At 42.1% G+C, this 25361-nt stretch overlaps 1 protein-coding gene across 1 annotated transcript in view; it reads right to left on the minus strand.

Moving 5' to 3' along the window:
* Positions 1-25102, minus strand: part of LNX1 (ligand of numb-protein X 1) — a 143618-nt gene extending 118516 nt beyond the window's left edge. The window contains exon 1 of the mRNA XM_042811560.1: positions 25072-25102. The gene's annotated coding sequence lies outside the window, so the exon portion shown is untranslated. The remainder of the gene's footprint in view (positions 1-25071) is intronic.
* Positions 25103-25361: the final 259 nt, after the last annotated feature.

Here is a 25361-nt window from a genome sequence, read left to right on the forward strand (position 1 = left end):
GCTACTTGCTGCTAGAATGGAAAGGAAATTACCAAATGGTAAAAAAATAAATATAAAAAATGTGGAGAAGCAGAAGGGTTACAGTGCTGGAGGAAGACAGCCAGCCTTCTGGCAAGGACACTGGATTCCAGCTCTGCCACAAGGAAAGTGCCAGGCATGCTTACTTTTTCCACTCTTTTGCACATATTTTCTCCTGTATTTACTATTTAGACTGACAGCATTTTCTGGAAAGAGACACTTTCCTGTAATTTGTTTTACATAAATATATTTGCATAGTAAACTCAGGTCCACCAAGAGACAAATGCTATGATGCACATCCCCAGGCTTCTTATTACAGAAATAGAGGGATCCAGCAGCACCAACAGCCACAACAAAGCTGCAGTTCAGGGATGGCATTTCCCAAAATCCACTCTGAAGATCAGTGGGACACTTTGTCTGTTCTTGTCCTATGACACGCTCCAAAGGAGGTGGTGGGAGTGAGTGTGACCCCATGGAGCTGTTCATTACCAAATGCCTGGAATGCTAATGTAAACGCCTTGCATTTACTTCATGCTTTGCCTTTGAAGACTTTTGCCAACATTAATAGTGACGCTACTACTCACAGGGCTTTTATAAGGATTAATTTATTATAGTCATTAGAATCCACTGCTCCCTACCACAATCATGTAATAACACATTTAACGTACACTCCAGAATGAAAAAAGGGAAGCCGGTTACAGTGCTTTAGGATCTGTTTACAGGAATCCAGAGTTTTCTCCTCTACATACTCACATGGTTACATGCAGCTACACTGACAGTCTCTGAAATCCCACATCTGCCCCAATCCCTATATGAACCTGTGAAAAGCAATTGCCAAGTTATCTGCCAATCTACAATTGGTTCTCTTGAGAGAGAACTTGTGAGTATATATTAATGTATAGTGCTCTTGCTGGCATCTCTGCAAGCAATACTTTTCCCTCTCATGGCTCACCTCATACTCCTAGTCTCTCACCGAGGCCTTTAGAAAGATAGCAGCCGGACTGTCTCCTTGCTCTCATATGATCCCAGACAACCCAGACCTTGACCTGTCAAGCCCATAAGGAAGCCAATCATTGTTCACGAAGTCACTTGGTACACAGTACTGACACATCAGCAAAGAGGCTGGGGTTGTTCTCTAAGTAGAATTTCCTTGCCCTGCACCCCATTGCTGTGGCATCACCACGCCCCATAACCTTTAAAGCTTTCTTTCTGACATAAAGTCTATTCCTCCTACTCCAGAGATAAAAACAGAGGGCTTTACCTGGCAGTTAGTCTTCCACCTCAGTGCCAGGGAGCAGAGCCTTTTCTTCTCATATCCTTTTGTATTTTCCCAGTCCTTCCCTGGCCTCCTTGGCCCCTTCCCCAAATGAGGACCACAGCTCAATGTCATCCCTGCCTCCTTTGGAGAGGATGCAAAGCTGCTACCTCAGGCAGAGCTGCTAAGTGCCTAAATTTAGCTAGGATGAATCTGGGATTAGACCATCAGAGCAGGGAATAAAACCAAGGCATTGCAAGCATTAGGCCAAAGTCTTAGCACCATCCTCTGTGCTGTGCTGGGGATCTGCCATACCGCAGGCCAAGTGTGCAGCAGTGACACTGATAAAGACCAGCACTGAATTCAGAGAAAGCAGAGATCAACTTCAAAAAGGACAGTATTTAGCATACATCACCACTTTCACTCTCTCTCTTTTTTTTAATTACTCTCGTTTTTAGAGAAAACAATATTTGTGCTAAGCCTTGTTTTGGCAGCATAGTGCTGGAGCAACCCCTATTGCTAGATCCCCGTGTGCACACAGGAGGCTGCCATACACCCCGTAGCACCTTTACACCAGTTTATTGAAGGCAGCTCCCTGCGTCAGGCTGCTGTGGCATGCTGCAGCACTAATGGGCACCGTGTTGTGCTCCATGACTGTGTTTAATTGAGCCCAAGAGCAGTCGGACAGGTAGGCAGCCGCCAGTGAGTCACTGGTACTTGTGCTCAGAGAGCTGTGCCTAATGGAGGCAATTGCATCACGCTGGTAAGAGCAGAGCAGCCAAGGCACACCCCTGGCTAAATGGGGCCTGCTGGGAGGTTTAATTACATTCAGCATGCCTGGCTGTGTGATCTCAGGAATCAGGCAGAGAAGCCTGCTACCTGACCCAAGCACGTTCTCCTTCCCACTGGAGGCGGTGAGCCTTTCACTGCTTTTCTGAAGAGCCATCATCCACTGTGCTCCTACTTTCTGGGAGTTTTTGCTACCTATTGTTACTGCATTTCATTATTTTCTGACACAGCGTTTCCAGCAGATAATGCTTCCTCTCCTCCCCACTCCTGCACTGTAGCCTCCTCCCAGCTTAGTTGTTGTTTGCACCTTTCTTCTCCAAGTGTTGCAAGACAGCCAACCAGCCAAGAAAATAAATATCAGCATAAAAAGCTGTTTTCCTCAAGTTTTCCTCTTATTCTTCTCACTGATGTTTGCATAAGGCAGTGTTTTTTGCCCTGGGTTGTCGAAGTGTTTGTAGCATCACCGGTGCAACAAGTCCCACTGAGACAGGGCCCTGCACGTATAGCACTAATCCCAAATCACAGCCTCCTTCCCTGTGATTATCTGCTAAGCACTACCAAGAAATGCGTCACCACAGGAAGTTCATCCAAATTTTTCCTTCTGGTAAATGAAGAAGCACCTCCTGCACACAACAGGGAGTTCAGATGTACATTTCTCCACATTAGAATCAACAGAATCAGCTATTTATTTATTTTTAAGACCTTGAGATGGCTGCTGTGCACTTTTGACCTGCTGTCAGTTTGAGCAGCCATTAGCTATTCACAAGAAGTAAGTGCATACTGCAGTGAGGATGCCTTTATATAATTACGAAATATCAGTGATTCTGGTGATTTATTTCCACTGCTCCTTATCCAGCATTGAAGATAAACAGCAGTGAAAAGAAAGGGATGGGTCTGAAGTTCAGAGAAAAGCCTCCTGTGTGTGGGTGACAGGTTTCTGAGGAAGATGAGGCTGTGAGCTAAGAGCAGTACAAGCTTACAGACTCAGAGCCTGGCCTTGCAAACAAGCCCCATGTTTGCACAAGCCTTAATATTTTAGCAGAGCAATTTGTGGATTTTTCAGAAACATATTATTTTCACAAATATATTAAAATAATTTTTAAAATCAAACTTTGGTTGTCAAATGTGGACGAAACTGAGCAAGAAAATGTTTGCATGAAAGGTAAAACTTTGCATAGTGTTGCTGACGTGCTGATGCCACTGCCAGGTCTGAACAGGTCACCAACAGCGTTGGTCCCTTGTAGTAATGCTTCACAGTGCTGGAGTGTCACAGATGTTGGAATAGCAAACCAGGGTTTGATTTTCTAGGAAATACTGATTTCTGGTGCTCCTATTTGAAATCTGAAATATTTACATAAATATGTTCTAGCTATGCAGAGCAAAATGTTGCCGAGCCATCTGCAGAGTTGTAATTTGCTCTCCCACAATCCTGGCTCACCACAGAGGCTTAATCCATGTATTCATATGTATACTGTGGGAGGGCCTTTTTGTCAAATCTAGATAAAATTTTTGTATTAACACATGTTTGCAAGCACTTCTCATACTCACAGCGAATACAGATAGGTCAGAAGGCTGATCTAATCGATATGGCCTATTAACTGTGAGTCTGTGCCATCTTAGGAGGTACGGCTGTGAGATAATTTATGAAAGTTGTGAAATGAAGGAAAAAATCTTAATCTCCCAAAGAATAGCCAAAATGAGGGGAAAAAAAAAAAAAAAAAAACTAACAAAAAAAAAAAAAAAAAAGAAAGCTGCTCCAGAAAAGTCAAATGGTTGAGAACAAACCAGAACCACCCAAATGAGTGCTTGAAAAAAAGAAAACTCACTGTGTAATTTGTCCAATTAGTCCATTGCATTATTATTATTGTGCTGCCCTGAACAAGCTCTTGGCTGCCTAATGAGAAATAGTTCTTTTACTTTAAAAATAGCTATTCATTGTTCTTCCTGAATTTAAAAGAAACCAAACTTTTACAGATGAAACCTGGATATAGTTAGACAAAAATTATTTTAGAGCTATCTCAGGTTGCCACAGCAGGGCATTTCTTTCTGCGAGAAAAAAAGGACAAATGGCAAGAAAAACTTTTTGATGCTTAAGAAACCATTAAGAGGCAAACTTGTGAACATCTGCTCTGGGCTGGCACTAAAGCAACAGCAAAATGAAATATCAATCAAATATAGTTCAGTGATTTATATCTGAATTCATTAGAAGGGTTATTTATTCCTTTTTTTACTCCTGAAATTTTCCAACCAAAATAGCTGTTCGTTTTTTTTCACAATTGTAGAAACTCTAGATAACTTGATTGTGAATTGCACAAGAACAGTGATGCTGCCATCCTTACACATTGGCTAAATTTTGAAGTCAAGCCAGGTTCCTCTCACTACAGCACGTTTCCCTCTCTTTGTGAAGGAAGGCAACTCTTCACAGCTGTCACAAGTTCATGATATACCACATGAACCAAAGGGCTCTGACAAACATCTTTCCCAGGAAAACACAAGTCCCACGTACCCAAATGAAAATTCCTGTAAGCAATGGTGGCATTACTGCTGCCAAAATGCTTAGGTCTAATGCTTTAGCACTTGGCCAGATGAATAAATAAATAAGGATTCTGGATATAAGATGAATGTTGTTGGATTTTTTTTAAAAAGAAAGAGCTTCCACAAAAATTACATACTTTTAAAATGTAAACAAACACTTAAACCAACAGTCTTGACAGTATATTTATCAAAGAAGTGTTTGTGTGAAATCACTTTTTATAGGAAAACACATATCTGAGCAGCAAACCTGTTTCTTTCAAAATGTAGCTCAAACTACATGTAACTGGCCTCAGAAATGATGCTCTGGATTTTGAGCATTATCTCTGAACACCATACAGTAAATCAACTTTTCTTTCGCTGAGAGAAACTTCCTCAGAGAGAGCCGCAGGAAACTGATGCAAGAATTCTACAAATCCTGTTTGCTGAAAGGTGCAGCTAGCAGCTCATGGCTCCTTTCTGAAAGAGATTTTTTTTTTCCAATATTTAACCCTTATGGACTGTATTTTCATTTAATACAAATCCCTTAATTTAGATGTCATGAGTTACTGCAGCCACTATTCAACATCCACTGTAGAGGGGCATCTAAAACTTCCATGTAAAACTTTTTTTCCCGATAACCCACAGTCAGCCTAAATGGAACTACCAAATACAATTGAAAATAATAATGATAAATAAAATGTTGTGCCTACATTCCTTCCAGAATCCTCAGGAATAATGAAAGAAATGTGCACTTTTCTGACACCTGCAGCAACTCTAGCCTAAAACCTCCACACTTACTAGAGCCCAGTCAAGACTATTTTCAGATTTTGACTGAGCAATCCACCTGAATCATCTAGTGAATTCTTGCAGACATGAACGCCTTAGTGTTTCTATAAGCTGAAAACACATGTATTATGCTCTAACTCAGGACTTCAGACACAACATATGGAAGTTCTTAACTTCCAAGATCTAAAGTAGATGGACGTGGCTTATACTTCTACAAAACTCTTTTACATGTAAGATTTTAATATTTTTGTGTCTCTAAATGAAAAAAAAAAACACAGGGCAAAAATGGGATTATTAACCAGAGTTATTAAAATGCCATGCAAAATACTTCTCGAGGGCAAAAAGAAATGATTTGGAATTGCAACGCTGACCTCACCTCATTTGTTTCAAACTTTCTGTAATGTAGTGTTTCCCAAGAATAAATCTGCAACAAAACCATAAGCAGCATAGTTTCATTTTTATATCTAATGTAATACATCAATTCACTTAAAAAGAACAAAATCTATGTTGAAAAGTTGATCTCAGTACAGCTAAATGTTGAAGGGACATTAAGCAATTTACAAGCATGGGGCTGCTGCTTTCCTTCCACATGGCCAGCACTGATAATGAGGATGTCTTAGGAGAGTGGGGGAGTGACAGGTTTTGCAGACGCATCCCATGCCCACAGAAATAGGATTGGAAGCAGAGGAGGACAGTAGAGGCTGTGCACTGATTCATCCCCATGGCATCACCCCTCAGGCATAAAAAACTGCAGTGTCCCTTTGATCAAGTCCTTCCCTGGCATCTTCCCATGCACAGTACATTTGTGTTGGAGCTATACCTGCAGAAGGGGCTTACACAACTGGAGGCATCCCTATTTGAATGCCTTCCTCTTCCTCCCTGGCCCAAAGGCAGGGTAGGCATCTCCATGGTGCTCTTGACTGTTGTCAGCACCAGGCCAGTAACTTCTCAGTCTTATCAGTGTTTATCACAGAGAGCCGTTTCCCTCCTCTCTGGAAAGGAAGCTCCTCTCAGTGCTTAACCGGCATCTGCTTGGCTGAACTTAAACTCCTCTAGTTTGTATCCTCTCTACCAATATTGAGGAGGACTTACTGGCCCCAGCAGCCTCTAGAATCACAGCCTGGTCCCACATCACCACCCTTCTCAGGTAACAAGGCTCCCTTCACCCAGCATTGATCTGTGTAGAGCACAGCCTTTCCTGCTGCTGCCCCCCAGCCTCATCAAAGTTCCTGTGGTCTCTGTCAAGATGCGTCATCTGCCAAGTCCAGCTGAGCATTATCGATGCTGAGCAGGACGGAAGGATTACTTCACATTTCTCTCAGGCTGCATGCCTGTTTATACAAGCCACTGGGATGTTTGCTTTTTTTGCAGCAACACGACTCCACTGACTCACTGACTTGTGACACCCTGTAGCCTCCAGAGCTCAAGTCGGGGACAGTCCGCCTCCTCAGCCCCTTGTCCCATGGCTCGGTCTACTCATCCTCCCAACACTGCCACGGGCAGCTCTCCTTTCTCAATGGAATTACATGGAATGAAAGGAGCTCAGGTTATTCTGGAAAGCTGCTGAGCTGCACTTCAGTAAATAAATCTGAATAGCAGAAATAATTACCAGCAGATGGCAGCCCCCTGGTGGTAATAAAAACACAGGCCCACCCAGAAACCACCTTTGGACCCATTCTCCACCCTCCCAAAGCAGACAGGGAAGGTGGGCACCGCAGCAGCAGGGTACTGCACCATGCAGGCTGTGGGCAAAGGGAAAGCCATACGGGTGGCTCTCCAGTCCCCTCCTCCCCTTGTTTTCCCGCACCCAGACGGGGTCCTGCAGAAAGCCCTTTCCTAACACCACCACCTTTGCAAACAGACGTCCCTCTGTAGCGGTCTCTACTCATCTGGAAGCAATCTGAGCCCGTGATGAAATGCATGCCCTGTGCAGGGGGAGGAGGGAAATTAGCCTGGGGGAGTGTTACACACTCACACGCACACACATAAACACACGCACACCCACCACCCCTGCGAGCACCCCAAGGCTGGCTGCCTGCACTCTTTCTCAGCTCAAGGGACAAGCAGTAAATCTGATTGCGCCATGTACGTATTTATCATACACTCCAGAAGGAGACTAAGCTATAGAATAATCATATGGTGGCCTAAATGGGACTGCTTTTCCAAAATGCCTTTCTTTCTGGCTTTTTTTTCCCCCCCTACAGTCTGTGCAAAAAGGAGCACTTATAAACAACTTGCAAGACCTATTTATACTATAGCTCAAGACATTTAGATAGCAGTGTCTCATGGATTTTCAGTGGAGGCTGGAAGTTGATCTGACAGGAAATAAAAGCAAATTTATTTTTCTTCTAAAAAGCAGGAGATAATGCTAGCAGGCTGAGATGAGCAAGAGCCCAGGGTTTAGACTAAGATGCACTGCAAAAACTTCTGCCAACCCAAAGGGGTTCATTCATGGAATAGAAACAAGAGCATATTTCAGTCAGACAGAAACAGAAGGGGGGCAGAGCTACCAAAATCCCAAGCAGGATCTCCTGTGCAGTAAGAAAAAACTTCATGGTGAGCAGCACAAAAAATAATAAAATAAAGGCCAAGACTAACAAATGGCTTGAATTCATGGACATAGTTTTTGGATGACTGGTCGGGTAGGTCAGCACAATCTCCATCCACAGTTTGTTCTAGCAGAAATCCTGATTAGGTCTGTTCATACAGATCTTTATCACACATGTGAACTTCCAACTCTAGCATCGCTCTAAAAGCAGAGAGCAGATGCAACATGGAAATCAGCCAAATTAAAGATGGAAACAAATGCTTCTGCAGCAGTACAGTTGCTAATGCTTCTGGAGGGGTGCAGCCACACTGAAATACAAAAAAATACCAGCATAGAATTTTTTTATTCTGGAAATACAGATGTCAGATAAGTGCTTCCTAGCAAGTTCACGTGACCATTGTGATCTGGAGAGGGAAAGCCCACAGTACCTGAATAACTAGTACAAGGCATAATGGAAAGGAAAAGCCCTACAATGTTAGCATCGAAAAGCTTCTGAGCTGCCTGTGTGTGCAGTGCATTTGTGACTCAAATGGCTTTGGCCATCCCTGAAGGAAGCAGAGCTCAGCAGCCTGCCTTGCAACACCAGCCTCAGGAAGTCATCCATCAGCCCAAGGAGAGCCACACTGAGGTTCTGCCCAGCTGAGAGGTTATCAGCAAAAATAATGTTCCTCCTGGAAAAAGTGAAACCAGAAATGGAGTCTCAAATGCCTAACCAAATGTTGATGTGATGTGCAGGAAAACTCAACACTCTTCATAAGCTGGAAATCCCTGACCCTCCTCTGAAGGTCCTGCAGATACACAGCAGTACTGCTTGGTGTATTACAGTATGGCAAAATGACACATCAGCAAGAAAAAAGCTGGCTCTTACATGAGCTTTGACTGGAAATGAAATGACTAACCCCCAAGTCATAAACAAAGGCAGCCAAGTGGGGTCAGGCTGAGGATCCCGCTCAGCACCCTGCTCCTCCACCTCGGGAAACAAGCAGGCAAAAGCACAAAAACACCCACAGAGAGATGCTTCCTTGCTATCCTCTCCCCACCATCTGTGGTTCGTGAACATGGACCAAAAGTGGCATCCTTTTTGATAAAGAAACCGTGCACTTGAATCACCAATTCAAAGAAATGGAGCACTGAAAGCAGTATTACTCTCAATGTAGGAATACATATCTGCACACGCAAAGGGAAGCAAATAAAATAATAGACAGCCAAGGCGTGAAGTGAAAAGGTGTGAATCCCTTCACTGTACCTCAAGCCTTGCAGGAAATATAAAGCATATACAAAATGGGGCTGCAGACTCCTGCTGTCTGAAGTATCTGACAGCCAGAAATGCTGGCAGGAAAATTGAAGTTCTCCGTTTTCTGGCATAAGCACAATGTCTGGATCAGGGTTTCAGAGTGCAGTGTCATGTCACAAGGTCAGTATTTTCTCTGTCCATTAGCATTACAGGCGCTGTGATTTCACTCATATCAGGTCCCCATGATGGACTGTAGGGATATTTAACTGGCAGCAACCACCAAGACATAGTCAGTTTCCTATCTAGATGCAGCGACCCCAAAGCTGGCCCCCCGCCACCTAACAAAGCTGTGGTTGGAAAAACTGCACATTGTGCTCTAGGTCCCTTTGGCCACAGCAGTGCTGTTACAGACTGGCAGTCTTTGGGTGCACAAAAGCTATACACGACAACCTCTACTCTGGAAAAAACCTCTACTTCTGGAAAAAAAAATGCCCAACTTAAAACTACAACATTTCTACACTTCCATAAACTTAGAACACTTAAAATTATCAAAAAAAAAAATCAGCATTTACTGTTGCCCAAGTCTTTATACAAGGGCTATCTCTCATATATTCAGATCCATTGGAAACGCTTACACTTAGTGTAGATTTAGTTACTAAACAAAGAGCCAACTATTAAGATTTCACATGGAAAAGTATGTGGGTCATAAAGGCTGCCTTCCACTTTCACTCTGAGAGAGGAATAATAAATAATTTATTTTATACAACACTAACAGCTTAATCTAGTGGGTCCCAGCAAACAATAAGGACATCCTAAGCTGGTTTTTGTATCCCTACAAGCACCTGAGAGCTAAGCACACTCTGGCCCTTTTTGATTAGGGCACTGAATGAACATATTTCTTGGAATCCTGTGTTCAGTAGAAGAGTACAGATGCTGCTCATCTGGTTCTGCACCTAGTGGTGCAGAAAGTGGTGCAGTACTTGAAAGTGCTCCAGAAGATGAAGCAAAGGAAGCCAGCAAGCAGTTAGAAAAGAATTCTGCTCACAAGGTAAGAATGAAACAGCAGAAAAAAATCATCCTGAGAAATGAAACAAATTGATTTCACTGAAATCAAGTTAGAAGCTTTTGCTGTCCCAGGAAGCAGAGGCTAAGTGGATTCAAGTTGTGGTTGCTCATTAGCTACGCTGTTCTTATTTTTTACATCCTCTTTAGCATTCTCACCACTTCTGCCTCCACTACGGATGATATGATCTGCAAGGCCAGCCACTCCAGGCCAACTTCCTTACAAGCTGAATTCAGACCATTTGCAGATGGCTGGGTTTTTTTTTGTGCCAGTGATGCTGGACGCTTGGCATTTGAAATTGTTTTATGAGCAAGATACTGTTTCTGTGGAAATCAAAATCCTACTTCATCACAAGGCAGGAACATCAGCAACATTATAATAGTTTTTTTTGATATAAAAACACAGTTAATTTAGGGACCTATGAAAATTTCAATATAATATAACATTTCTAAGGTATTCATGGAGAATGACTATTTTGCAAAAATATCATTAACTATCATGTGTAAAACACGGGGAGATCACAAAACAATATCTGTATTCTGGTGAAGAGTTTGATAAAGCAGCAGTTACTCTGACTTCTAATTAGCTTTTTGTAAGGCGGAGAGATTACTTTACTGACTCTTATACCGCTTCTCTGAGCAAGGCTGGAACATAGAATCATGGAATCACAGAATCAGAGAATCACAGAATGGTTTGAGTTGAAAGGGACCTTTAAGTTCCTGTATTAGTTCCAGCATGCTCTTTTTAGATCTAAGCTGCAAATTGTAGGTTTTGTACAAAAAGCCCGTTCCAAGAACAATGCTTTCCGAATATACATTTTATTTCAAAGCTTTCTATCAGTGCTTGGTGTTGTTTGCCTCCTAATCTGTCACATGTTTTTATTTTATGGAGTTTCACAAACCCCCCCATAAATGGCTTGTTTGTGCTCTTGGTAGACACTGTCACGCTCTTACTTTAGTTACCCAGCACAAATCTGTTCAGACTATCTGGGTTTGAGACTTAAATTGTAATAGAAATACTAGAGGAACCATGACCATCTCAGACGTAATATTTGACAAGACAGCACAGGATAAATTCTAACTTCTTCTGAAAATCTTGCTTTCTGTGGTGGGAAAGACATTCCTTCTCTAAGCACATAGCACAGATTTGCCTTTAGCCAGAACACCATTTCCTAAAATGAGTCATCCGTGAAAACACATAGGTTTAAATTACAGCAAAAATGCTTTCCAAACTACCCAGTGTTGCAAAACCAGAAATAGCTCAAGAGACCTGGAGAAACTCCAGCTCCACAACATTCATCCATTCCCCCAGTCCCCAGTCATTTAGTCTTCCTGTCATTCTCCCTCCTTTCAGGACATTTTTTCTGTTAACAAAAGAATAAAAACCCAACCAGAAATGGATGTGTTAATAGGCAGTAAGAAGCAAGTCACTTTGTCTTCTTTCATTCTTTCCAAAAATTGCAATAGAAGGTTATTTTGTAGACACTGTCTTAAATTTTATCCCATAGTCTCTAGATGACTTCTGTTACATACACAAATTCAGGGCAGCATTGTATAAGTAACATAACTACAGGACATCTAAGCCATTGCATTCTTTCGCCTGCTCCTGGAAAGAATTGATTGCTGCATATCATAGTGTTTCTGTGTGGTTTTGATGACCTGAATCCAAACACAATTGTTTGCTGTTCCATCTGGAGCAACAAAAGTCAAAGCCTGTCCTGGAAGTACAGGCACTTCAGGTGAGGAAGGAAACTCCTTCAACAAATGCAGCAGAGCCAGGCTTATTCTGCATCATGTAAGGCTCAGATCGTTCATTTTACGAACGTTTTCCTGTGGTAACTCTACAGCCTGGACTTCCAAGAATGAACTCCTTTTTGCCTCCTGCTTGCAGAGTTCTACAAAGGGAAAGGAGCAGAAACGAAGACCCAGCCCTTTTCTGTGATGCATGTGTTTCTTTGCCAAAATAAATCCTGAGTCACAACCCATACAGTGTGTGTGAACATGCACTGCTGATGGCTTGATGACTGTGCCAAGGAGAGCCCTGTGCATTTCCTGATGTGTGTTTTCTTGAAATCTTCTGCTGGCCACCATTTCCCTAGACTTCTCTTTTGGCGCAACAGGGGTCTAAGATCAACACAAAGTACAGGGGAAATTATCTGGAGGATAGTAAAAAGCAGGTCCCATGGTGATTGTCCTGTTCCAACGATGCACTGGGGACTTGCTGGAGTCTGACCCTTAGAGGCTTTTCTCGCCTCTTGCAAAGTGCATTATATTCTGTATGTCTGTACTTGCATTTTCTTTCTCCAAGCTCAGTTTGTTAACACCAAAACAGATTAATTCTATTTCTCCATTCCAGTGAATACTCATAGTTTGCCCCTACCACCTCTTTTCCTATCCCTTTCTCCTTGCCTTATTTTCTCTTCAAAAAGGTTTGACCATATCATTGCACTGTCAGAAATTTATGCATTTGGCTAGATGTAATAGCTGAAGATGGGCCCCCAGCTCTGAAATCACTCAGCCCGTGTGCTAATACTTGCAGTTTTCAGTGGGAAACATCTTACTTCTGTTCTCCTTCCCATTATTATTTTTCCTTTCTTCTTTCAGTGCTCTCACGCTCATGGTTGAGAGAGGTATAAACAGAGTCTCGCCATGCCCCAAAATACATAGCAGCACTTGGGGAAGTTTGACACACTGGAATACATGTTTAGATTTCTTGACTCAGAGACAATGCAGAAAAGAGTGTTCTGGCAAGCTTCCTGGAGATGGGATGCTCTTTCTTTACTCTGCGATTTACAGTAGGGGTTACAGACACTTTGAACATTTACAGAGCACCAGTTCAAAAAGAACAAATCATTTTTTAATCTTTGTGCTGTAATTAAACACAACTTACTGGAGTTTATGCATAGAGAAAGTTGAGTAGGGAAAAATCATATCTGTGAGCTAAAAAGAAACGAAAACACAACGCCATGAGCACAGTATGTAAGTATGAGCACACATTACTTTCACTGTTTTGAAGTACCTCTGACTACATTAGGAAAGAAATGCCCTTCTTCCTTCTTCCTTGTGTATGAGGATTCATTTCCTGCACACATGGTACTTGGGACAATTCCCAACATTTCCCCAGGTCTATGGATCCTGGAGACAAGAGACTGGAATTTCCGGGTGATATTTGTGTGCATTGCTATGAGCAGATCTGGTCTAACTTCATGACCAAAAGAAACAATCTGGCTTCTATGTCCACTCATAGTCACAGCCATCTGAACATATTTGAAGCTTTCCTATCTTTATTGCAGTCTTTGGTCCCCAACCTGCCTTCAGGCTTCTGTACAGTGTTACAGTCTTTTGAGCTTCCATCTTAAGATGTCTCCAGCTCCCCCACCCACAGCTCACCCTGACTTCCCTCTTCTCATTACTGAGCTGTTTTCTTTTCCCCCTCAGTACCCACAAAGCACCCACAAAAGGCAGATTCCATCATGCCCAGGCCTCCTTTGTCAAGTCCAATGGTCAAGTCCTTCCATTCCCCATCTTTCTGTCCTAAAGGCAAGTGACACACAGGTAGGTGGACAATTTGCTAAGAAATTCCAAATTCTCATGGTTTTTTTAAACTAGATTTTTCAAATAAAAATTTAGATCATTGTTTATAAGGTGAGTTCACCCTTGTCAGTTAGATCGTTATCTGTAATTGCCTCCATATTTAGTCCTCATCAATTTGCAGTTATATTACTGTGATTCAACAGACCCAGATTTTTAAAAGCAGGCAGCTAATGTTTTCTGAAAGGCTGAACAACTAGTACAAGAGGTCATGCTCACTTCTACAGATCTCTACTGAAAAAAACATCAACTGATTTCTTCTTTAAAAAATGCAGGAAAAGAGCAGGTCACAGAAACTTCAAATGAAGCTGGAAAAACACTTCATTAACATATTTTTGTCTTATATCAGTTGTCAGTATTTTGTATAGAGGTTTCCGTGCACAAAGCACAGTCCTGCCCTGAAGGCACTCAGCTCCGTCTTGCTACACGTGCATCACCTATTTGAAAATGCTACCCTCTAAAAGCAATCCTCAGCAAGAGTAAGAGTGGCAAACCCAGTGGAATCGCAGTTTCACCTCCAGCCTCTATGAAACTGGAGGTTTGCTTGGCATGTGCCATATCCTGCAAAACTCTGCTTGGTGCTCCCCTATCAAGAGCCATATGGAATCATTTGCATGTCAAGTCCTTCTAGTCCTCCCTTTGAAACAAAAGATCAGCAGGATTTTAAAAGTTATATTTGTGCTAAAACTCACTTCTGCTGGTCTGACAGTTACAACCAGATTATCTGGAAGAAGACACCCCACCAAGTGCAATGTATGTGCTCTTTACTTTAGAAGTCTAGCCAACAAGATGCTTTCTACTCTAGTGCCAGTAACTCCATCAGAGAATCTGCCCTTCAGTACCTGAACTGAAGCTTCTCAGTATCACTGGGGTGCTGATGATGGCCATTCAGATGTCCAGCAGAAAATAATTCAAAATTATTCTAAACTGGGTACAAAAACAACTAACTTCAACCCTGAAGGTGCTACTGATGCTTTGCAGAACCAGAAGGGAACAGGCTCTGCTTCCATTGGTAGGAAGGGATCTGGCACTGATTCCAGGGGAGCCAGGGTTTAATGCCCACTATTTTTTTAATTAATAATAATACTATTCTAAACAAAATATTATAGATTATATATATATATTTTTGCTTATGACTGAAAAAAATAAGACATTAACTGTTTAAAATCTATGTTTGTTTTCTTTCCATGTGTAATCACTTGTATTTCATTTAGCAGATACCACAAATAAAAACTACTGATAATGTATAAAATACTAAGAAAAAAGAAACAAATCAGTTTTAGACTTGTCTCAGATAAATAAAAGACAGTTTGAAAACAAAGCTCCAGCACACTGCAGCAGTGCTAAGTTTCATTATTATTTAAATACGATCTCTCTCACAGGAAAGCTTTGAAGGAATAGTAGGGTTACTCAGATTGATATAAGAGGAAAGCCAGAACATACGGAACATGAGAGAGCTTACTGCATTATTCTGAAATGATCTGTTCAAATATGCATGTTACAGCTCACATCACAGACTCTCTCAAGTCTATATTCTAGATCATTGTATCTGTACGAATCTGGGTAGACAAACATTTTAATTCACAAAATCACAGCTTTGGTTAGGATCACACAGGACATGCAAATACAATTCGCAGAGAAAAATCAAGTTTTTTGCAAAAGAACAACAAAAATGAGAGGACCTTTGGGGAAAAGGTTTTAGGAAGCAGTAAATATATGTAAGAGAGAGGCAAGGTTATCTGGGATTTATAAATTTTTCCAAATATTTATGCCAGGTGCTAAAAAGCAGCATTGCCCTTGCTTAAAACTATTTGGACAAGCAGGCTTACAGCTTTCCTCTCTGTGTAAACAGTATAGCAACATTCTAAACAGATTAATAGTGGTATCTGTTCAAGTCAAATATTTATTTAAGCTAGATGAGTGGAAAAGGTAGTCTAAGGAGAATATTCTAACCACATATTACAGGAGGTACTGAAGTATCCTGCCTTCAAGCAAACATCTCACCTTGACGAAATGATGTTGTTTAAAGTGAAAAGACTTCATGACCTAAGCTGTTGTTTCCGGTTACCTAAGAGGGACGTTCTCTCTCTTTCAGAGCTGTCAGAGATATTTATACTTATGTTGGCTATTGCAGGAGAGTTTCCAGTGCAGAAGTCTGCAAAGCAAGAGTAGGCTCAATTGCCATGTGTTGCACTGGGAAGAGATCACAGAATCTGGGATGTTCAGGTTGGATATTAGGAAAATGTTTTCTCAAAAAGAATGGCGAGGCAGTGGCACTGGCTGTCCACAGAGGTGGTGGAGTCACCATCCCTGGAGGTGTACAAGAAACAAGCAGACGTGGCATTAGGTGACATGGTTAGTGGGCATGGTGGTGACAGGTTGGCGATTAGACTAGATTATTTTAGTGGTCTTTATCAACCTCAGTGATTTTAGGATTCTCTCCTTTTTTCACTACATTTTTATTCCACAGTCCTGAATGAATAACTGATGGTGACACTGCCTTACTACACCCAGGAAGGAAGGAGACCAGAAAGGCCAGGACAGGAGCATAACACTGCAGCACAGCACCTGGGCCAGCCCTTGGCAGCCTGCTCAGGGAAGACACTGCTGTCTGCACTCATAGTGCCTCAGCCTGCTTTCAGCATGCAGGAAGACAATAGAAAATAGCTTATAATAGTTCAGAAATTCCATTAGAGAAACCCAAATGTTAGAGCAGTGCTTTTGGTCAGGCAGAATTGACTAAATTTAAGAGACTGAAAAAGCTGAGATAATTTTTGTCCCTTGTACCTGTGAAGAGATGATTTCAGGAAAATTTTAGACAGTCCCTTGCATACAAATCAACATCGCTTATCCATTTTGTCCCATTTCATTTAGTTTTTCAGTTCAAGTAAGAATTTGTTTTAAACAACAAACAGCTATGGAGTTAGAGCAGCATGGCATTGAAGCCAAGCTATTCATAGCTTAAGCTTGACAGGTCGTATTTCACCATCATGTTTTCAACATCTGCAACCTCCTCTTGTTTTGTGCAAGGCATAAGTAAATGTCATGCAGCACAGGCACCAGAGAGGAGCGGCTGAGACAGGGAAGTGCCACAGCTGTGCTGCCTCAAGAGCTGGACATAAAACCTCTCTGGAGCAGGCGGAGCAGGGGAGCCTCTCATACAGCAACGTGCATTGTGTTAAGCCCAGCGTTTGCCTTCTGCTCTGCAGCCAAACAGCAGTGCTGAACACTTACCCCATCCCGCTTTCACTTGCCAGCCTGCTCGGGGTGGCTCTGCTCAAACAACCAGATAGGACCAAGTGACCTGCAGAGGCCACTTCCAACCTCAGTCAAACTAATTCTGCAAAGAATCTGTTTGTCGGGGCAGAGAGATTCGCTGCTTACACTGCTGAACTCCTCCTGACTCCTTTTTTCAGTTCAGGCCCCAGTGAAGAAGCCTCGTGTTGGGCTCTGCAGCATAATCCAAACACAAACCTGGTTTTCCAGCTGGTTTTCAGCATTCCCAGCTGAGTGTTCTTGCAGGAAATGTGCACCTTGGAGCCCAGCCATTCACGCCATCTGTGATCCTGGTGGCCTTTCTGTGTAGAAGTCCTTGGAGCCATGGAAGGGGCCTGGCACAGAAACCAGACTGCCCTGTCCCAGCCTCAGAGAAGCAGAGAGGTAAAGGGAAAATGTACAATAGTCCAGAACTCTCAGCAGTGCGATGGGACTGCTCACTGATGTGTACAAAGACCATGGTTTCTAAGGATGTGAAGTTTTGAAAGTCTTTGTTTCATCCTCTGACTGCCAGTAATGCAAATCTCACAGTTAAGAAACAATAGTCATAAGTTAAATTTTGCAAGATTACAGACTGGGGCCATAAATTCTCAACACAAATCTGGGGGATTAATGGGTATGAGGAAATAGTCCACCTTTGGCTCAAGTACTGGCTTTCAGTTACCTTATTCAAGTACAGAGCTAGTGCTCTGAGCAGCTAGACCTGATTCCTGGAGAAGTCCTCGCCAAAGAAAAATTGCTGAGCACGAGCAGGACTAGATCAGAATCCATTTCAGAAGATCAGGAAATGGAAATAGTGTTTTCACTCCAACTTGGAAGTCTCATCAGCAAGCAATCCTTCCACTGAGATCGTTTTGCTAGTCCTTCCACGATCTCAGACCAAGACCAGGAGGTTGGATGCAGGCAGGCTCAGTCCCATCACTCACAGCACAGAGCTGTCCCTCAGAGGCTTGTATTCACAGCTGGCCTTCCAGCCATAGTTCTCCAAGGGATGGGTTAGCATTTTGGGTACATTTCCAGAGCAAAAACCAGGTCTTGGTCTCAGATGATGATAACTCTTCCATTTCTTCCAGCCGTTCGGCTCATGTCATCTAATTGTTCTCCCAAACTGAACTGTACAAAATCTGGTCTGAATCGCAAGAGGAGATTGCACATTCTTGCACACAGACACACAGGAAAGGTTCCCACAGTTTTAAATGATTATCAAAGATGCAGCAGCTTCCAAAAGAGGCTAAAAAAAATGGCTCTGTCTTTATGTTGTCCAAAGCAGAGGTGTCAGATCCACGATAGCTACACCATTTACTTCCCTTTCATACCAGTGCATTAGTACCAGCCTAGAAAATGAATTATCATCTGTTCTAATTTATCAAGGCAGATGTTTAAGTTTGAGAGTATTCAGGGAAAGCAATCTTCTATCACAACTACAAATAAGAATAATAACTCAGTTACTTGTTGAAAATATGAAACTATTTCAAAACAGGAAGGAGAGAATGCTTTCTGGATGACCAACACATCTAGATGCTTGTCATTTTTCTAGTCCAGGTGGATTCCCTTCCAGATCAGCATCAGTTTTTGTATCACTGCTTATGTAGGTGAGGTACACTGTGTAGTAGTCAGTAGACTTCAGTTTATCTAATTAGTAAATATTTAGAATAAAAAGTTCACAGCACTCTGCTCCTTTAAGTATAAGTCGCAAATATAAAGCACTGGATAGAAAAAATAAAGTCAGTTGAATTCTAGCTTTATATTCTAGTACATTTTTTATCTATGTGTTTCTCTACATTGCACAGTAATACCATAACATAAGAGGGAAAAAAAAAACATACTTGAGAGGATTTTGAGACTGAAATAAGTTTAAGAGTAGTTACAGGAAACTTAAGTTATACGAATGCCAAAAATTTTCCAACAAGCTAAGCCAAATTTGATGTAACCTAATCTAAGGAACATCAGAGGAACACTCAGAGCCTTGCTATGATTATCTGTGTCTGTGCCTCTGCACACAGTCCAATTTTCACTGTAGTGTGATTTAGCAGGATGTTCAAAAATAGATCCCTGACCTTCCAGTTAAGTCATATTAAAGCTGAATTAAGCATTCATTGTGGTGCCACACCATATGCTGTACATAACAGGGCAAGATGTAGGTCGAATGGAAGATACAGCTACTCAGAAACTCAAAGATACCTGAATAAATGTTGCCTTTTGGCAGATTGTATACTAGAGCTGAGCTGGCCATGGCCATAGGCAAGGCAGTGGCTCAAAGGCACAGCCACAACATGGAGATTTTGTTCATGCTCTGTAGAGATGAGATATTCCCTCCTCTTTTCCCTCTCCATCACAACCTAACAGCACTTCATGTGCAGACACAGTAAGGGACTTTAGTGCGCTGACTTAGAATTTACCGGAAGAGCCCTTGAAATTCATAGAACAGATTTCAGTCACATAGTGAGACAGCTTGCTGTCGTATACATAGGGATGCAGCTCTTGGTTTAAGTAACAAATCCCACAGTGCCCTGGGTCTCAGTTCAGACATGGGCATAAGAGCTGCTGAGCTCTCATGATGGGTCAGTTACCCTTGAGAGTCTCACACACCTTTACTGGGACAGAAATAAACAATTGTATTTACAGTAGGGCTGATCTCTTCTCTACCCTCTGCCTTCTTGCTCATCTTTCTGGTAAACATGTTCTTTGGCTTCTTCCCATTCACAAAAGGACATCAGGATACAGATTATGTTGGTGGTTCGATGTAGATAGATGAAAGGCTGAAAATCAAGCCAAAGAATCATAAAGCTTTCAAGGCTAACTGCTGAAAACTTCTGTGTGCCGACTGACTTTATATCTTGGTGTGCTTTTATAAATTATTTGGCAGATAAGAAAGGACCCTGTGCAGTTTAAATGGCCTACATCCTAGCTAGCCTCAAAGATGCAGCTGCTTCACCAGCTGGGCTCTTAAGAGCACCTTGTTCTTCTCTCATCTCCCAGGCCCTGGCAAAAGATGCTGGAGAAGCCCTCTTGCTTCTTGTTGGATACTAAGAGCAAGTGCTTCTAGGCTGCCTCTCCGCAAAGTATCAAAGGAAAACCCACTTCACCCGTGGCTTTGAAGAGGCTAGGAGCGTGGAGCAGGTTGATCTCACCTCTGCAACATGAACTTCAGCCCAACATGAACTTGTGGGCCAAACAACAGCCCAGATCTATTTTAGGTCTGGAAGAAGCATTCCTCATTGTCTGAAGTGTCTAATGTCCAGCTCAGAACTGCAGATGTGGATCATAATGGCCACCCCAGCACGCAACAGTGGGGAACAGAAACTTGTATCTAGCAGCCTTAAGGAGCTGCATAAATACCCAGTGACAGCAAGGAGCCTGGAAAGGCCAGGTACACATCACAGGTTGCCTTGCCAACATGATCACAACATAACCAGGACTGAAAAAGTCATTAAGGTATCCGTGTTAGACTAATAGGCTGAGGCTAAGTGGCAGTCATTTACGGTATAGAAACAAGTATGCAAGATGCTTCGTATCCATCATGTGTGTTATAAACACCAGACTTTGCACAGCCCTAACAAATGCTGTCCGTATGCTCCTTTGCTGTCCAGTTCATCCACTTGCAGACGGTGCCTTTGTGTCACCACCAGTGTGCAGAATGCTTTGCTGCTGGGGACACCCAATGTCCTAGGCAACAAAACTGAACTAAACCCCCAAGAATGTTACTAAAAACTAAACTTTTAAAACAAAACTAAACTTTATCCCCAAGAATATTTACTTTTGAACAGTTCCTGGACAACTTGGAAAAGCTGCTGATCTGCCATGCTTTTCATCAGTAGAGGTGATAGACACAGTGTGTCTATTTGCTGATCCATACCATGATATTGTGGCAGTACGTTGGCTGGCGGGTTTCTTGGCCAGAGCAAGAGCTGAATTTGAATTTCAAACATTGAAGTCTGCACAAACAGTTCAGTCTTCCCTTTCAGGAAACACTTAAGCCTTCTAAACTTCAAATTGCTCATTTTGAAGGACTTGGCAGAGTACAAGGATCCATAAGCGTGCGTGCAAAGTATTGGAAATATGACTGGATAGCAGCAGTTATATCCTGTGCAGGCAGGAGAGTTACATCTGCACAAACTCCTCCACTGATAAAGAACTTCTGATGCAGAGACCTCAGCACACCATAAGGGTTAACCAGGTGATGTTTCTGTGATAGAGGCGGGGGAACTGAGACCAAAAAGAGATTGACTTCTAGTCTGGCACAGCAAGACAGTGACAAAGCAGAGTATGAGAGCAGTGGCATTCTTCAGCTTTTCACTGAAATATTCTAATTTTTGCCTAAACTTCAAATTCATTTAGCTAACTCATCAGGCAAGGAAGGGCTTGGTGAGGAATTTCACCTGGGAGAATCTATGGAAGTACACAACAGGTTGGCATGGCTGAGATCTCACTAAAACAGTTCTCTGAAGGACATGAACATCTGCCTTGGTTGCCCACATCCTTGGGACGACATGGGTGTGGTGTTCAGCTGATAGGAGAGCAGCAGGAGAGCAAGAGGTGAGCCAAAACCTTCTTGCTGCAGGAGGCACTCTTAGATGCATGGCTCAGTGTGAAGTATCTGAAGAGGTGGAGCTGGATGGTTTTAATTTTTCCTTCTCTACTGAAGGCTTATCTTGTCCTTTTACAGTTTCCTCAGTGTACAGCAAATGCAGAAATTAATAAATACAAATGGACCTAATAAGACCATTCTACCACCCGGAGGTACTATACAGTGTTTTATTGGACAAAGACAAAACAATTATCCTCAACTATACGCAGTATGCTGAAGCTGTCTTTTTATTTTCTGCCAAAGATGTCTTCAGAGTAAAAGCATAATGTTTGTGCAAAAATATCTGTGTGTCTGTGTACATACAAACATATATATACGTATACATTTCCAGTACCAGACTCAACAGCAAATGGAAACAAGTCAACTTGACAAGCAGCCAATATAAAGAGAACGAAAAGAAATTTTAGCTCACACACCTATCCCTACTTTCTCTGCCAAGATTTGGTTTAGCCATCATTTTTTCCTACCTAAAAAAAAAAAAAAAAAAAAAAAAAAAAGTGTAAATGTTTCCTTTCTTCCTGTGTTAAGACATGTAGAAATAGGAAAAGTTACTAACACAGTGACTATCTGGACAGAACTTTTTAACATCTATATCCAAAAGGTAATATCTGCGTATTATGCAGAGGACAGTGCTTAAAAACCAGCAGAGCCAAGATTTCCCCTATAGCAATTTAAATGCATGAATTGAATCAAATATTATAGAAAAGGAAAGAAAGAATTATAGAATAATCCAGGTTGGAAGAGGCCTTCAAGATCATGAAGTTCAACGATCACGATTTATCAACATGGCCTAGTGACTCCCACCACTAAGCTATGTCCCTCAGTGCCAAGTCCATATCTCTTAAAAATCACCAGGGATAGAGACTAACATGTTTTATCTTCTCCAGTCATTAACACTAAAGACTCATAGTTCCCTCCTTTTAGAAATTTCAGTCTTAGCTGAGTAGACTCTCAATATGAAAAAGTTCTCAGTCACAGTACAGTGAGGCTGCACATGCACATGGACAAGTGACTTGTCCAACTCAGGAGCAAAGAGAGACTCAGCCCTGGAACTGAGAGCCCAGCACCATCCTGCTGCCATCATTTCTCAGTCATACTACAGCCCCCATCCTTTAAAAATTCCAGCTGCTGCTCAAGTTAGGAACATATCCCATAGGATTCTGTTGTTGGCGGCATGAATTCCTTTAAACTAGGTGAAATAAAAAGTCAGAAAAAAAGGAAGCAGTATCCCCAGAGCAGGATCACACCTCTAAGCACTTTGACAGCTCTAAGTGTTTTCTTCCTGATCAGGAGCCTTGTTGGCAGCTTCAGCTGGCCTGCTGCCTGTTATGTCTTTGATCATGGGCCTCTGGCCATGGCTCAGTAGGGAGCTGCTTAGACATTCCCAGTTAACATTAGCTCTCCCCTTTATCATCATGGGAGATGCATATCTGGCATGGAGACACTCCAGCCTCCTATCCTGCGGAATCAGGGACCCCCAGGAAGAAACCCACATGGGCAAAGTGGACACTGGAAATCAGAAGGACTTAAATTCTTGAAACCATGCTTAAAGGACAAAAGAAAAAGACATTCCAAAAAAGAGTTTCAATATACTTTTCTCACTTTAAGAAGATGCTAATTAGAGAGTGTTTTTGCCTCTGGACATAACAATTCATGCCACTTCATGGGCAGCAAATTAATGAACTGTTTTCCAGAACAATCACAATGAGAACAGGATATCTCCAGCACAATGTATGTAGTGAAAGGGAAAGATGAACCTAACACACTCCAAAAACCATTGTAGACGCATTGAAGATGACATCTCAGCTCAGGGGCTTTCCTAGAGCATGCGGTCAGACCTTACTTATCACATCACTTTGTATCACTTGATGTGATGCCATACTTGATTGATAAAACCAGACTGATACACACAGTAATAATTTGACTTCACCTCCAGAAAACGGCAAAATCAATCCCCTACGACACTGTGACAAAAAAAATTAAAGCCAGTGGGGAAAAAATACATTTTATGTATACTCTTTGCTACCTAATATGAAGTTATTCCATTATTCATTATCCTAATCTTTTTTCAAGTAGCAGGCACTATCAAGTAGGAACAGTTCTATGTTGAGAATATAAACTGCCCTTTTGGACGTGTAAACGAAGAACAGCCACGGAATGCATCCTGTTGACAGAATGAGGAAAACACCACTGGAGAGAAGGAGCAGAGTAGGTATGCAGCAATACGGCCTTAGCTACTTCATTGCATCTCCCTTGAAAAAATTATGATGCTTGACATCACTTCAAATTAGAAGGCATCTTCTTTTCAGTTTAGGGCAGTGCTCCCAGTCCAAGCCTCCAGCATTTTAGCTTCTGAACCATGAGTCAGTGGAGCTGCTCATGGTTTGTCTTACATGCAGTGCCACCTTTGGATAAAGGTATGAGTGCACCTCATGGAGCCAAAGCTTCCACCTCTCGGGTTACTCCATCAGATTCTCCCTTTTGTACAAACTGCCCTGCTAGGCTGGACAAAAGGTCCTCTCCTCAGATGTGGGGATCTAATGGCAGTCTATTGCCCCTGTTAAGCTGGTTGGGCAAAAACTGATCTTGCTTCTCAGCTATTCCAAAATAATACATAGCTTGTTACAATTACAACACCTAAATATTTTTGCCACTAAATGGAACTGTTATTGACATTAAATGATTCTATAAAAGCACTTATGGTAGATTTCACAGATACAGGATTGCATGAAAATGCTTCATGCTGTCAAGCACTGTTTTGGGAAATATAAACACCTTAAGTTCTTTGTGTATATAGAAGACAGACAGTACGATTAGCTCGACCTGTCTTTAACATTTCCCAATCCTTTCCCAATCCTATTGCAGTTGCCTATTTTCACCTTTAAGAAACTAACAACAGGCACCAGCAGTGGGACAGGGGAACCAAGCCCAAAATCTGCTTCAAATGCAGTTTTGAAAAGTTTGGATCCAATATTTCAGTCTCTTCTGAGCACAAATCCTAAAGGAAAAGCATTTTTTAACCCACATTAAAAGAAACACTATTCACCAGTGAAACTTTCATGGAAAAACACTCAAGTCTCTTGCTTTGAAGAAGAGACTTAAATTTGAGTGTAGGGAAATAGTTTTTCTGTCTGCTTGCTGGCCTCATGAACTGGCTGATTTAAGAGCCTCGGAGCAGTCATCTTTAAGACATGCTCAGCAGGTCAGCTACATTTCACACCAGGAATCCCCAAGCCCCCAGAGATGTTGTGTGCACCAAGCGAGATTTGCCTGGAGCACATCTCTGCTCTGGAGACCACATTGGACCAGAAACACACAAGATAAGCTCCAAAGACTTTTGCTGAGCCAAAAGCACAGAAAGAACAAAGAAACCAGCAGGAGAAACAGTGAGGTGAAACAACACTGCTTACCTGACCATCTTCCCATCCTGTGGCCAGGCAGAGCCCAGCTCACCTGGGCTTCTCCATCCCTCTGCTGCACCACCTGTGACAGATGCCTCTCCCTCTGCTCTCACCCAGGTTCCTGTGGATGCCAGAAATTACTAGTGGTCACTACATTATTTAAAGTGTCAGCAAGCTGTGAAATAGTTTTTAAGGCCCTAGGCATGTTGTACTTACCACATAAACACAAACATGATGCTATGGTACAAATTCTCTGGGGACAGAACTACTCTGCTAAAATCAAGCTAGGAGGTTATGCG

Source organism: Centrocercus urophasianus, unplaced genomic scaffold (genome assembly GCF_019232065.1).
Source record: "Centrocercus urophasianus isolate 14NV4802_14NV808 unplaced genomic scaffold, USGS_Curo_1.0 seq_13, whole genome shotgun sequence".
NCBI lineage: Eukaryota > Metazoa > Chordata > Aves > Galliformes > Phasianidae > Centrocercus > Centrocercus urophasianus.